We start from the raw sequence: 13,938 nt of genomic DNA on the forward strand, positions 1-13,938 counted from the left end.
TTGCATATGTGTGAGTTGTGGTGGATGTACATGAACAATCCTGTATAAGACCTCCTATATATAAGTTGGCTCGAGAGTGGGCACTTGGACTAAAAGGCAGATTTTTGTTTTGCCTGCGTTTTTATAAAAGGAAGTAACTTTCTGAAAATGACTAGACACTGGGCATTCCATGATCAGACTCATGTGCCTTTATTTTTAGCTATGAGGGACTTTTTTGAACGATGTGCAAGAATCAGTTTAAAAGAGTTTAATAGAAAAAAGGATTCATTGTGAAGACAGTTGTGAAGATCTTTTGTGGGGGAGAGCAATTCTCATCTGACACAAAGTCTTCCTTGATCATTTAATGACTTTGCATATTTATGACCCGCTCTGGCATTGCAGTATGATGGCGATTAAAAAGGTTAGTGTTTTGATCTAGCACTGTGGTCTTGGTGAAAGCACCATGATAATCACAGAGTTCTCAGAGACAAGCAACTGCCAAAGAACATTTTAAAGATTGTCGTGCAGATCATGATGTAAGAGTTTTCTCTTCTTTTTTTTCCACATCTGCATCCAGACTTCATCATTTAACACAATACATTTTTGGATTTAAGGCCACTTTGCATTCAATGTGTTAGTTTTCCTTTATTTTCCCTCAAAGAATTATAATAATTGGTAGTGGCAGCTGTTTCATGCTGGTCATTTTATCAAGTTACTCTTTGTCTTATCTCTTGGGAAGCAGGGGTTTCAGTTTTTGAAGGGAAAGTTTATCTTAATTTGGTCCCTTGAGAGTCAATGACGTATCAGTTAACAGGATCCTCCGGTTACCATCTCATGCATTTAACTCCAAATTACCTACCCAGCTGTCAGTGGTCTATGGACTTAAAAGAAGATTCCTGACAGAACAATTTTAAGAAAAACTTTAAAAAAAGTTTTCAGTGTTATTAGTGTCAAATGTTTGCTATTTTTTGTACTATTTCACTGTGATTTTGTTTGTTTAATGTGTGTATTTATGCTGCCTTCATGTGCTTTAATTCCCACTTCTGAAGTCTTGATTACAACCTCATCGCATTCAAATTTGAGAGGGCTTTCATATGCAATTTTTACCCAGGAAACTCGCATTTACAATAATTCCGAGAGCATGTGAAGGCAGCATTAGTCATGATCTAGGCCTATCACAGCTGTAGGATGTATACACATGTGGGAGACAGTCTGGAACAGTTGGCCAATAACACTTGTGCCCAAGGGATGATTTATTCATCAGCATGTTCATGTTAGTTGCAGTACTGCACATGTTCCTTGACAATAATTATTTAAGCAGGAAGATAGTTCAGGTAGTTCAGAATGAACATTGGCCAATATTTCCTTTATCACATTTTGAAAAGATGCCTTGCTTGTTTACGCTTACACTTTTAAAATGGTTTATCGAATTTATTTGTGCATCAATGAGGTCAGCGGTCCTCAAAGTGGGGCCTGTGACCAATAGCCATAGGGGGTCTGCAAAATAATTGAGACTTTGGCTGCATCCGAAATCGCATACCTCCCAACTATATAGTAGGCGAAAAACAGTATGTGACAAAAGAAGTATGTCCGAATTCACAGTACTCATAAAAGAGTAAGCAAAATTCTGAAGTGTGCATACGATGGACACTTTACTACCCCATCATGAGACCATGGTAGAGCATTTATGAATAGCAGTGAAGCAACGTACTTGATAACATGATAATTACAACATGGTGTAGTATGTTCAGACACAGCCTGGGTGTCACGTCCTGAAAACTGAAGTCAAAGCATTTCAATCGCCCCCGGGTGGCTGGATGCAGTATAGGTCATAAACCCTGCCCTCTCCACTTCAAATACATTTTTTCCAAAGATGGTTTCTGTAAATTTTGGCAGTTTTATTATGAGTTATCACATTTTTTAAATAAGTTTGTTTTTAGTTGGCACCAATGTGCTTTTTTTGGGATATGACTATGCTGTTAGTAGTTGTATTTACCTTCTGTTGTACTACAATCAGCAGACATAATTGGAGAAGTCAGGCTACTTAAAACATTTCAGGGAAGTGTGCTTGCGATTGATTGCGGGAGTATGGGCAGGACCTTGAAACCGCAGTTCCAATTCACACTCACTACTGTGCAGACACGGGATCCGAACAACATAATTAGCGCAAGATGTCAGCGCCATCTTGGAACAATGGCAGCTTCACTTTTCTACAAAGTGAAAGTGTCTTACTTTTTTTTTTTTCACAATCTATGATTGAGACAGGGATAGCTAGATAATGGGTGAGCCAAATGGTGAAGTGCTACAATAGAAACTAGCCCCTAACCCTACCCCACACCCTGACAGAAAGCTTTTACAACCAATGATGAAGATCTTTCTCCACGCCCATAACTTTCAGGACTGCCCAACCTTTCATAATGACCATTACTCCTACCTGCAGATACAGACACTTGGAGAAATGTTCTTATTTTCCGGACTATAAGCTGCGTTTTTTTATCATCTAAAATATGCTGTTACTTATATTGCAAAGTGACTTGTATAGTGCATCAAAAATAAGCAAAAAGTAGACACTTAAGGTTTTTATTGACATATTTCTCATGTCTGTGCTACAAGTATTCGCTATGGTATTTGGCACATTATTGTGAAGTGCTCCAGAAAGAAAGTTCATGTTTGTGTTCGCGTCTGAAGCAGGTATGTGAAATGAGTCCAATGGCAAAACGGAACGTCACAGTCAGGTGACGCCATGACCAAGAAAGGATAAAAGCACATCCCGAATGTCTGACATTAGCTTTAGTGTTGTCTGTCCTGATATTGTACAGAATCAAAAGACATTATAGAATTGCGAGCAAACAAGCATTTAAATTGTGTGTTCCTGCCTGCCCTCGCTACATCACAGGCGGGGATGCACACAATTTGTGTGTCATTTGTTTGTGAGCAGATCGTGCTCAATCAGCTCCTGAGAGATCTCAAGATACGACACAATGTCCACTCTGGTCCTCCCTCACGCATCCAGCCCTGCTAGGGTTGGATGACGTGGTGCAGACATGGCTGAGGCTATTCTGCTTTTCCCCCGATTACTCTGCTCCCTGGAGTTCTGGAGAAAGTCCGCCAGGACGGGGTCAGTCTACTACTCTTGTTCTCAGACCTAGTGTCACTCCTCAACGTCTCTTCCTTGGAGATTCTGGTCAGGAGGGACCTCCTGTCTCAGGGAGGGGGCACAATCCCAGTTGCCCAGAGTTGTGGACTCCGGTCTCTCAACTAAGGTTGTTGAGACCATACTTAACTCCAGAGTTCCCTTCACAAGGAAACTGTATGCATTGAAGAGGAGGGTTTTCTCTTCATTGTGAAAAGTGAAGAGTTTACTTTTTTGACCCAGTTAACTGCCCAGTTGGTACAGTGCTGGAGTTCCTGCAGGATCATTTTTCTGCAAGGTTATCCCCTTCCACACTGAAGGTGTACGTGGGGGCCATAGTTGCCTACCATGTCCCTTTGGGTGGTGTGTCCCTGGGGAGAAACCTGTTGGTGACACATTTCATGTTTCCTCCATGGTGCCTTGAGGCTGAAGCCTGCAAGCCGCACCAGAGTACCGGCCTTGGACCTGGCCAATGTGCTAGAAGGTCTGTCTACGGCTCCTTTCGAGCCTATTGAGTCAGTTCCAGAAATGTTTCTGACCCTAAAAATTTTTTTTTTGGGGGGGTCAAACTTTTCTGGAACAGACCCAGGCCTTCTCGGTGTCCCCTACATACCTTGAGTTTGCACCGGGGATGGTTAAGGCAATGTCCCTAAGGGGCCTACCAATGTGCCGCGGCCTATCATTTTTCAGGCGGGCTCTGTGGGCTGGTCCTCTCCGCTCTCATTCGTAAGGTTTTACGATTTGGACTTGGGCTCAGCCCCAGGTTCGGAGGTGCTCCTATCTAAGTTGTGTTTGCAGTATTCACACAGATAGGCACTTGTAAGCATGGCGGTTTGGCAATTATCATTCCCAAAACGTCAATACTATGACACAGCGTGATTTCCCTCAAAAGGGAACGTCTCGGGTTATGACGCAGCTCGAGTTCCCTCAAAAGGAAATGTCTCGGGTTATGACTCTGTTTCTCTGTATCTTTGCTTGGTAATTGTTGTTCCTAAGCCTGGGACTGCCGTAAGTTTTCACTTGTTCCAAGAAGTTTTCTTTTGTGCCTTTTGGATTGTTGCCCTGAGTTTATTTTTGCATCACCCTGCCATACTTTTTGTCGAGTATTTTAAGTTGTTTCAGCTGCTATAATCGTGATCGTGCAAGCGCCTCACACACGCACAAACAACATAGCATTTCTAACTGGATATCACAGCCCATTCATCATCAAACTAAAATGAAGTCATCTACACAAATAAAAAGTTATTCAGCTCAATTTAAATGGCCTGTTATGTTGTGTTGGTCAGAGTGACCACCACCCTACGACCTGCTGTTTTACATGGATATTGAGACATATTGCCAAAAGTTTTGGAACGCCTGCCTTTACAAGTACATGAACTTTAATGACATCTTATTCTTAATCCTTATGGTTTAATATGGAGTTAGCCCACCCTTTGCAGCTATAACAGATTCAACTCTTTTGGGAAGGCTTCCACAAGGTTTAGGAGTGTGTTTATGGGAATTTCTGACCATTCTTCTAGAAGTGCATTTGTGGGCTCAGGCACTGATGCTGGACGAGAAGGCCTGGCTCGCAGTCTCCATTCTAATAAATCTCAAAGGTGTTCTATCGGGTTGAGGTCAGGACTCTGTGCAGGCCAGTCAAGTTCCTCCACACCAAACTCGTTCATCCATGTCTTTATGGACCTTTCTTTGTGCACTGATGCGCAGTCATGTTGGAACAGGAAGGGTCCATCCCCAAACTGTTCCCACAAATTTGGGAGCATGAAATTGTCCAAAAAGTCTTGGTATGCTAAAGCATTACGAGTTCCTTTCACTGGAACTAAGGGGTCAACCCCAACCCCTGAAAAACATCCCCACACCATAATCCCCCCTCCACCAAACTTTACACTTGGCACAATGCAGTTAGGCAAGACTCGTCCATTGGATTGCCAGACAGAGAAGCGTGATTCGTCACTCCAGAGAACACGTCTCCGCTGCTCTAGAGTCCAGTGGCGGCATGCTTTACACCACTGCATCCAGCACTTTGCATTGCACTTGCTGACGTAGCAGCTGCATGGCCATGGAAACCCATTCCATGAAGCTCTCTACACACTGTTCTTGAGCTAATCTGAAGGCCACACGAAGTTTGAATGTCTGTAAATATTGACGCTGCAGAAAGTTGTGACTTCTGCGCACTGTGCGCCTCAGCATGCGCTGACCCCACTCTGTGATTTTACGTGGCCTACCATTCGTGGCTGAGTTGCCGTTGTTCCGAATTGCTTCCACTTTACGGTTGCCCGGGCCGTGGAATATTTAGTAGTGAGGACATTTCACTAATGGGCTTATTGCACAGGTGGCAACCTATCACAGTACCACGCTTGAATTCACTGAGCTCCTGAGAGCGACCCATTTGTTTCACAAATGTTTGTAGAAGCAGTTTGCATGCCTAGGTGCTTGATTTTATACACATGTGGCCATGGAAGTGATTGGAACACCTGAATTCAATGATTTGGAGGGGTGTCCCAATACTTTTGGCAATATAGTGTATTATTTATTGTTGTTTTGTTCTGAATAAAGGATCTGTTGATGAGTGAGAGGAAAAAAAATACTATAATGTTTGTAAATATTTAATTTTAATTAATGGTAGGCTATTTTACATTCTTTTTACATGATACATATTACATGATACAAAGGCGTGATTTATCTTTTTTTTTCTCTCTCAACAACTTATGTTTGTGCCAAAAAAAAAAGCATGTTGTGTTCACTACTTCCACCCACATTAACTTTGGGTTATAATTCACTGTTATAATTATGAGAGGTCCTTGGAAAATGCTGTACCATATAAGGGGTCCCTGGCCACAAAAAGTTTTGTACTTGTGTAATGTCTTGTACTACCATTATAATGTCTTGTGTCATGACTTCATGGGAAATCAGATTTCGAATGACACTGCAACAACGTGATGCATTCTCACTCATAGGGAAATCTGAAGTCTGGACTACAAGTAGATTGTGTTTGAGAGTTGACGTTGTGAGGTAGGATGTAGGAGCAAGTGGACACATCTGGACTAAAAACTGGGCCAGCTATACGCAGAATCCCCTGTGTAAGCATTTTGAAACATGGTGACAGCACAACTCAGGAACTAAATGAATGTTGGCTGAGTGGGTGAGCGACTGGACAGCCGTGTCAAATGAGAATCATGGTGTATGGGGAAAAGTCACTAAGCTTCCATTGCAGTTGAAACATGACCCTGGAATTGGACATGCCGTTCCCACAGTCAGAACTTTTAGCCAGGTTCAGCCTAAATATGCCTACCGATATATCTTTATTCAAAAATATTGTGTATAATGTTGCTCTAGTCTAAAGTATAGTTCTAATTTAAAGAAAATATTTGTACACACACAGTTACACGTTATTGGTACTGGCTGACAGCTGTAAGGTTGAAATGATAATGAATTCAAATTTGACGTTAAGCGCAAAATATAAACAAAAACATGATCATAGACGGTGTATATTTTTACTTATTTTGGCCTTGTGAAAAAGTGTACATAATTGTATTGAATGTGCACTTGTGGTGAACTTCAAATCTTATTAGTATATTTAAGAAATAGATCATATCAATGAAATAAAAGGCCACTTTTGTCAAAAAAGTACATTCATGACTGCCTTAACACATTTAAAAAGTACACTTTGTAATAATGCAAAATTAAAATATTAAAGTACTTTTTTAATCATTATGTTATAATGATCCTTTGGTGTGCTTTAAAGTACACTTATCTTACATACTACAGCACATGTAAAGTACTTGATTAGAATTGTAACTGTAGTGTTATTTGATATTACATTTAAATTAGCTAATATATCTTTAAATTGCAACTTCATCATTACATCATTACACATTTTAATACATAACATTTTGTAACGGAAGTTATGACGAATTATGACACATAACTAAACCAACCAATAGGAACATGAGACTAGGGAAGCACATGATATGATCACATGAGAAGACCAGGAACTAAAACATGACTATGAAATTTCAAAATAAAAGACATGAAAACATAAACGTGAAACAAAACGTCTCGGTTACGTATGGTAACCCTCGTTCCCTGAAGGAGGGAACGGAGACGTACGTCGGACGTACCGACGAATTGGGATCACTTCTGGGAGCCCCTATCAGCTTCGAGCTATCTAGAACCGGCCAATGAACAATTGGCGTGCGAGATTTGCATCTCGCGCTCCGCCCCGCGCCGCGGGTATAAACAGGAAGCGAGAGCGAATGCACGCTGTTTTTCACTGAGGAGCCACACGTAGTGGCTCGACCTGCAGTGATGGTACAGCAACTGTGGCGACGGGACGTACGTCTCCGTTCCCTCCTTCAGGGAACGAGGGTTACCATACGTAACCGAGACGTTCCCATTCAGTCGGTCACGTTCGACGTACGTCGGACGTACCGACGAATTGGGATCCCCTATGGAAAACGCCATAGTTACTACCACTTCCAGCGCCCAGCGATGAGCCCCACAGACCCCGATCTGATGCGGGCGGGTAGGTTCACGCAGGGAGAGTCAAAGCTGCTGTTCCGCAAGACCCACTCAGCTGACTGTATTGGATAACGCTGGGAAAGCGTGCCTGTGAAGGCAGCTGCGGAAGCCACATCATGCCCAGAGGGAGTTAACATGTGGAGAATACACGTATGGGCTGGCCGTGGGCAGCACAACATACGGAAGTCCCAGGGGTGGCCCCGGCCAATTCGTGGAGGGGGAACAACACGTACCTGGGACGGCAGAGGAACTCTGCCGAGGGAAAGACACGGGCTCGCCGTAGGGAGCCGTACCGTGGAAGAATACACATATGGGACCGCCGTGGGGGTCACTACATACGGAACCCAGCCTAACACAAGTTCCACTAATGCATACGAGTGTTAGACCTGGCGTCGAACGCTCCGCCACGTCTGACTGCCGCGGGTTGCGGAGGACTCAACAGGGTTCGCCGATCCGGGGAACTCGACTGGAGCAGAATAAGCGCACGCATCCGTCTACCATAGGGGAGGGAATGGCGCAGCAAGCCGACACTAGAACGGGCACTTCGGTGTTACTGACTATGGGAAGTGAGCACACAGGAAGAAACCGGCTCTACACGGAGGCTATAGAATCTAGCGAACGTGTTAGGTGTCGCCCAGCCCGCAGCTCTACAATATCTGTCAGCGAGGCGCCACGAGCCAGCGCCCAGGAAGAGGCAACACCCCTAGTGGAGTGGGCTCTTAACCCGAGCGGGCAGGGCACGTCTTGGGACTGATAAGCCAAGACGATGGCATCCACTATCCAGTGGGCCATCCTCTGCTTGGAGACAGCCTTTCCCTTCTGCTGTCCTCCGTAACAGACGAAGAGCTGCTCTGAGGTCCTGAAGCTTTGCGTTCTGTCCACGTAAGTCCGGAGAGCACGGACGGGACAGAGAAAAGCTAGGGCTGGGTCTGCCTCCTCCGAAGGCAGCGCTTGCAGGCTCACCACTTGGTCCCGGAAGGGAGTAGCGGGAACCTTGGGCACGTATCCAGGCCGGGGTCTCATGATCACATGAGAGTTACCGGGCCCGAATTCCAGGCACGATTCGTCGACCGAAAATGCCTGCAGGTCCCCTACCCTCTTGATGGAGGCCAACGCAATCAGGAGTATAGTCTTTAACGACAGGATTTTTAACTCAGCTGACTGCAGAGGCTCAAAAGGGTTCTCTCTGTAGTGCAGTAAGCACCAGAGCTAAGTCCCAAGAGGGTATAGAGGGAGGACGAGGCGGATTTAATCTCCTCGCTCCCCTAAGGAACCTGACGATCAGATCGTGCTTACCTAGAGATTTCCCATCTACGAGCTCATGATTAGCGGCGATAGCGGCGACATAGACCTTGAGGGTGGAGGGAGACAGCCTTCGCTCCAACCCATCCTGTAGAAAGGTAAGCACAGATGCGATCGAACATCTTCGGGGGTCTTCTCGGCGAGAAGAGCACCAATCGACGAACAGGTTCCACTTCAACGCATAGAGGCGCCTCGTAGAGCGGGCTCTAGCGGAAGTGATGGTGTCAACTACCGCTTGCGGTAGGTCACCTAGAACCTCCGCGTCCCGTCCAGGGACCAGACATGGAGTTTCCAGAGGTCTGGACGCGGGTGCCAGGGTGCCCCGTCTCTGAGTCAGGAGGTCCTGCCTCAGAGGAATGGGCCAGGGAGGTGCTGTCGCAAGGAGCACTAGTTCCAGGAACCAAGACCGGTTGGGCCAATACGGAGCGACCAACAGGACCTGCTCCTCGTCCTCCCTGACTTTGCACAGTGTCTGCGCAAGAAGGCTCACTGGGGGAAACGCATACTTGCGTTCTTCCCGGGGCCAGCTGTGGGCCAGGGCATCCGACCCGAGGGTCCCCTCGGTCAAGGAATAAAACCACTGACAGTGGGTCGTCTCTGGGGAGGCAAACAGGTCTACCTGTGCGGCCCCGAAACGACTCCAGATTAGCTGGACCGCCTGGGGATGGAGTCGCCATTCTCGCGGAAGTACCTGCTGACGTGACAGCTCGTCGGCCGCACGATTGAGCAGGCCCGGAATGTGAATAGCACGAAGCGACCTCAGATGCTTCTGACTCCATAAGAGGAGATGGCGGGCGAGTTGCGACATGCGACGGGAGCGTAGACCACCCTGTTTGTTGATGTACGCTACGGCCGCAGTGTTGTCCGTCCGGACCAGAACGCGCTTGCCTCTGAGCGGCACTTTGAAGCGGCTGAGTGCAAGACGAACTGCTAACAACTCGAGGCAATTGATATGCCATTGCAGCTGAGGCCCCGTCCACAGGCCCGAAGCTGCAAGCCCGTTGTACGTGGCACCCCAACCCGTGGATGAGGCATCCGTGGAGACAACGGAGTGCCTGGACACTTGTTCTAGGGGGATTCCCGCCTGGAGAAACAAGGGGTCCGACCACGGGCCGAAGGTTTGGCGGCACCTCGGAGTCACTTGGACGCGGAGGGAACCGCTGTGCCACGCCCATCTCGGGACTCGATCGAGTAGCCAGCGTTGAAGCGGTCTCATATGAAGCAATCCGAGCGGCGTTACTGCAGCTGCGGATGCCATATGCCCCAGGAGCCTCTGAAAATGTTTCAGTGGAACCGCTGTCCTGCCTTTGAACGAATTCAGGCAGTTCAACACCGACTGGACGCGCTCCTCGGTGAGGCGCGCAGTCATGGCGACCGAGTCTATCTCCATACCGAGAAAAGAGATCCTCTGCGTGGGGCAGAGTTTGCTCTTCTCCCAGTTGACCCGAAGTCCCAACTGGCTGAGGTGACTGAGCACCTTGTCCCTGTGTTCGCACAACTGCTCTCGCGACTGGGCAAGAATCAGCCAGTCGTCGAGGTAGTTGAGGATGCGAACACCATGCTCTCTCATGGGAGCAATGGCCGCCTCCGCAACCTTCGTAAAGACGCGGGGCGAGAGGGACAGGCCGAAGGGTAAGACGCGGTACTGACATACCCGTCCCTCGAACGCGAAGCGCAGAAAGGGCCGGTCGAGGGGAAACGAGAATGAAAGTACGCGTCCTTCAGGTCGATCGCTGCAAACCAATCTTGGGGACGGACGCACCTGAAGATGTGCTTCTGCGTTAGCATTCTGAACGGCAGCCTGTGAAGGGACCGGTTCAAGAACCGCAGGTCCAAGACCGGCCATAACCCGCCGCCTTTCTTGGGTACAATGAAGTACGGGCTGTAGAACCCGGACCTCATATCGGCTGGAGGGACCGGCTCCATCGCGTCCTTCGCCAGTAGGACTGCGATCTCCGCCCGGAGCACGGGGGCGTTCTCCTTCGCTACTGGAAAGTGAACGCCCCCAAACTTAGGGGGACGCCTGGCGAACTGAATCGCATAGCCGAGTCTGATGGTACGGCCCCGAGATGGGCTGGGAAGCTCTAGCCAGGCTTCCAGACACCGAGCAAGGGGATTAACCACAGACGTACCCGCAGCGGGGCAGCGACGCGGAATGCAGGGATCCGACTCGGACGGCATGGAGCGGCCCGAAGTGGGATCTGAGTGTGCTGTGCAACACTTACCTGCGTCCGCGGAGGGGGCGTGCGAGTGTGGGGAGGCCGCTTGAGTGCGTTCCCACAGCCGGCGCCCCCTGCTGGCGAAGGGAGAGGCGTCTGAGGGTGGCGAGGCATGGGAGCGTCGACCACCGCCAAGCGCGCTCCCAAATGAAGGAGGGGCTGAGCGTGGCAAGGCTTTGTGGCGTTGCACACGGTCTGCCTCACCTCCTTCCTCAGCGGGGAACAAGAGTGGCGAGGCATAGCGTCACGCACTGTTGTCCACGCACCGCTGAGAAGAGGGGAATGAGAGTGGCGAGGCTTTGTAGCGTCACACACACTGCCATTCTCGCCCTCTTGTGGGGAGGGGAATGAAAGCGGCGAGGCTCTGTAGCGTCACACGCTGCCATTCCTGAACTCCTGAGACCCAGAGGTATTGGAACTGCTCTTTTTTTTTTTTTTTTTTTTTTGGTACCACTGGCTGTTTTTAACATCAGTGGCGGAACAGAATTACTAATGGTTTTCCACCCGGCCCTCCTCCGGGGAAGAACAGTTCCAGACCAAATCCGGGTCAATTGTGCTTCTGGACCAGGGTGGACATCGTCTAGCCAAGGGCCAGCGTTGTGCGCAGCTCAACCTCAGCTCAGAACTACCCTTGTGCACTAAGCAGGGCGGAGGTGGCCTGCCAGTGGCACTGCCACCCCACCGATGAGGGTAGTGAGAGAGAGGAAAACTTTATACAGATTATGGCCCTATTGGTGTTCCATATTTTGGCACCAATAGTTCCACAATGCCAAAGCCTTCCAATGCACATCCGAAAAAAGGCAAGGGGCAGGCAAGGCGATTTACGCGTTGCACTATGCCTCAGCCATCCGGGAAAGCATGGCTGTCAAGTATGAATCTGATTCAGCACGAGCGCCCACTATTACGGTGGGAATCTCAGCATCATCTTCATTTTCAACACATAACAGCCCTCTCTCCGATGCAGCGATTGACATCTGTCCTCTGCTAGAGCCCCAAATGAAATGCTAGGTCCCCTTTCAAGGACCAGCAATCCCATCTGTAAGCTACCAGCAGACACGTGAGACAGTGGGCGTGGCCGTGAGACGGCACACGGCGCGCTGAACACTCAAGCCCTTATGAAAAAGGCAAGACGAACAGCGCGCCGACGTGGCCATGCTCTCGTGAGAGAGCATAGACCACCCACGAACACAGTCTCAACATGCTTGCGATGCGATAGAGGAGTGAGGGGCCCACAGAGATGTACGCGGCGGGGAAGCCTCACTGTAATCCTCAGGCCACCCAGGCTTATCAGCCAAAATAGTCCCCCCTCTGGTGCACCAGAAAAGAGACTAGATCGGGGTACAAGCGAAGGGACTCAACCCCGTTTGAGGCATCATAGTCTCGACCGCGCATCGGAGGCGCCGAGTGACGCGCGCAGAGTTGCCGTGGCAACCCGCGCTGTCACCCGGCAGCCAGACGGCACACGGCGCGCTGAACACTCAAACCCTCACGCGGAAGGTGAGATGACCAGCGCGTCGACGTGATCCCGTTCCCCTGGGAGAACATGGATCACCCACGACACAGTCTCAACATGTTTATGCGAGATGGATCGTGGCCGTCAGGACAGGAAACAACCGCATCCAGAAACGCACGAGTGGTAAGACATCTTGAAAAAGACGGCACGTCACCCGTGAAGCTCTTTTGTGAGGAAAACGCTCTGTGCTGAAGCACTCAGGGGGAAACGCGACAGCGCACGGGATTGTTAGTGCAGCCCGTGCCTGTACTCAGCAGGAAAACGCTCTACCCAGACCAACAGGTTGCTGTGATAACAGCAGTTTTTCTGCACTCAGAGGCAGCTCGATGAGTTCAGCGCGATCCCACTGAAAGGTGCCGTTTCTCCAACACGCGTCCTCCTCTGGCTTTCCGGTGTCTGTAGACAGTCTTGCTGATAGCAGCGAAAAATACTCGTCTTGAATGAAGAGAGTGAGTCCTTCATACGCCTGTGTGGCTCCGAAGTGAATGACAGCGTGCATTCGCTCTCGCTTCCTGTTTATACCCGCGGCGCGGGGCGGAGCGCGAGATGCAAATCTCGCACGCCAATTGTTCATTGGCCGGTTCTAGATAGCTCGAAGCTGATAGGGGCTCCCAGAAGTGATCCCAATTCGTCGGTACGTCCGACGTACGTCGAACGTGACCGACTGAATGGGAACCCAAAACATGACACATACAAGTTTTAATTGAAATGACGATGAAGTATATTTTACCATAAATGCTTGACGGTACATTCAGCAGTGTACTTTAAACATATTCAAAGACAATAAAAATAATAATGAAATAATGAAGATGGACCTAAATCCTACTTAAGTGGGTTAAAAAAGAACCCTTGAGTCAGATAATAGATTTTCATTTAATTGCACATAACACGAAAACATTACATACAGTTCACACTTGATTTTCTTTAAGTATATTTTTCTGTAATAAGTATTTTTTTTCAAAGTATACTAAAGTGTACTTCTTTTTCCACACAGGTGGTGCAGCACAAAAAATTTACACTAAAGAATAGTCAGGTTTTTACAAGACCTAGAACTGTTATGGTAAAATGTCTGTGATCAATCTCTGACAATCATCAGCCCTGAGAAAGCAAAATTTCACATAATCAGCAATCTAAATTTAGTCTGATTCTCCCAGGACTTACAGTAATGTACACTGTGAAGTATTATTCCACTGTGTCTCACTCGTTCCCCCTAGGTTCTGTAGACATGATAATAAACACCAGTTGCCATTTTTGAACAGTCCCCAAAGGAT

At 48.0% G+C, this 13,938-nt stretch overlaps 1 protein-coding gene across 5 annotated transcripts in view; it reads left to right on the top strand.

Moving 5' to 3' along the window:
- The window catches only part of col18a1b (collagen type XVIII alpha 1 chain b), an 83,161-nt gene that overhangs the window by 28,948 nt on the left and 40,275 nt on the right, over positions 1-13,938 (top strand). The window lies entirely within an intron of this gene.

The sequence above is a fragment of the Gobio gobio genome, assembly GCF_949357685.1.
Source record: "Gobio gobio genome assembly, chromosome: 17".
NCBI lineage: Eukaryota > Metazoa > Chordata > Actinopteri > Cypriniformes > Gobionidae > Gobio > Gobio gobio.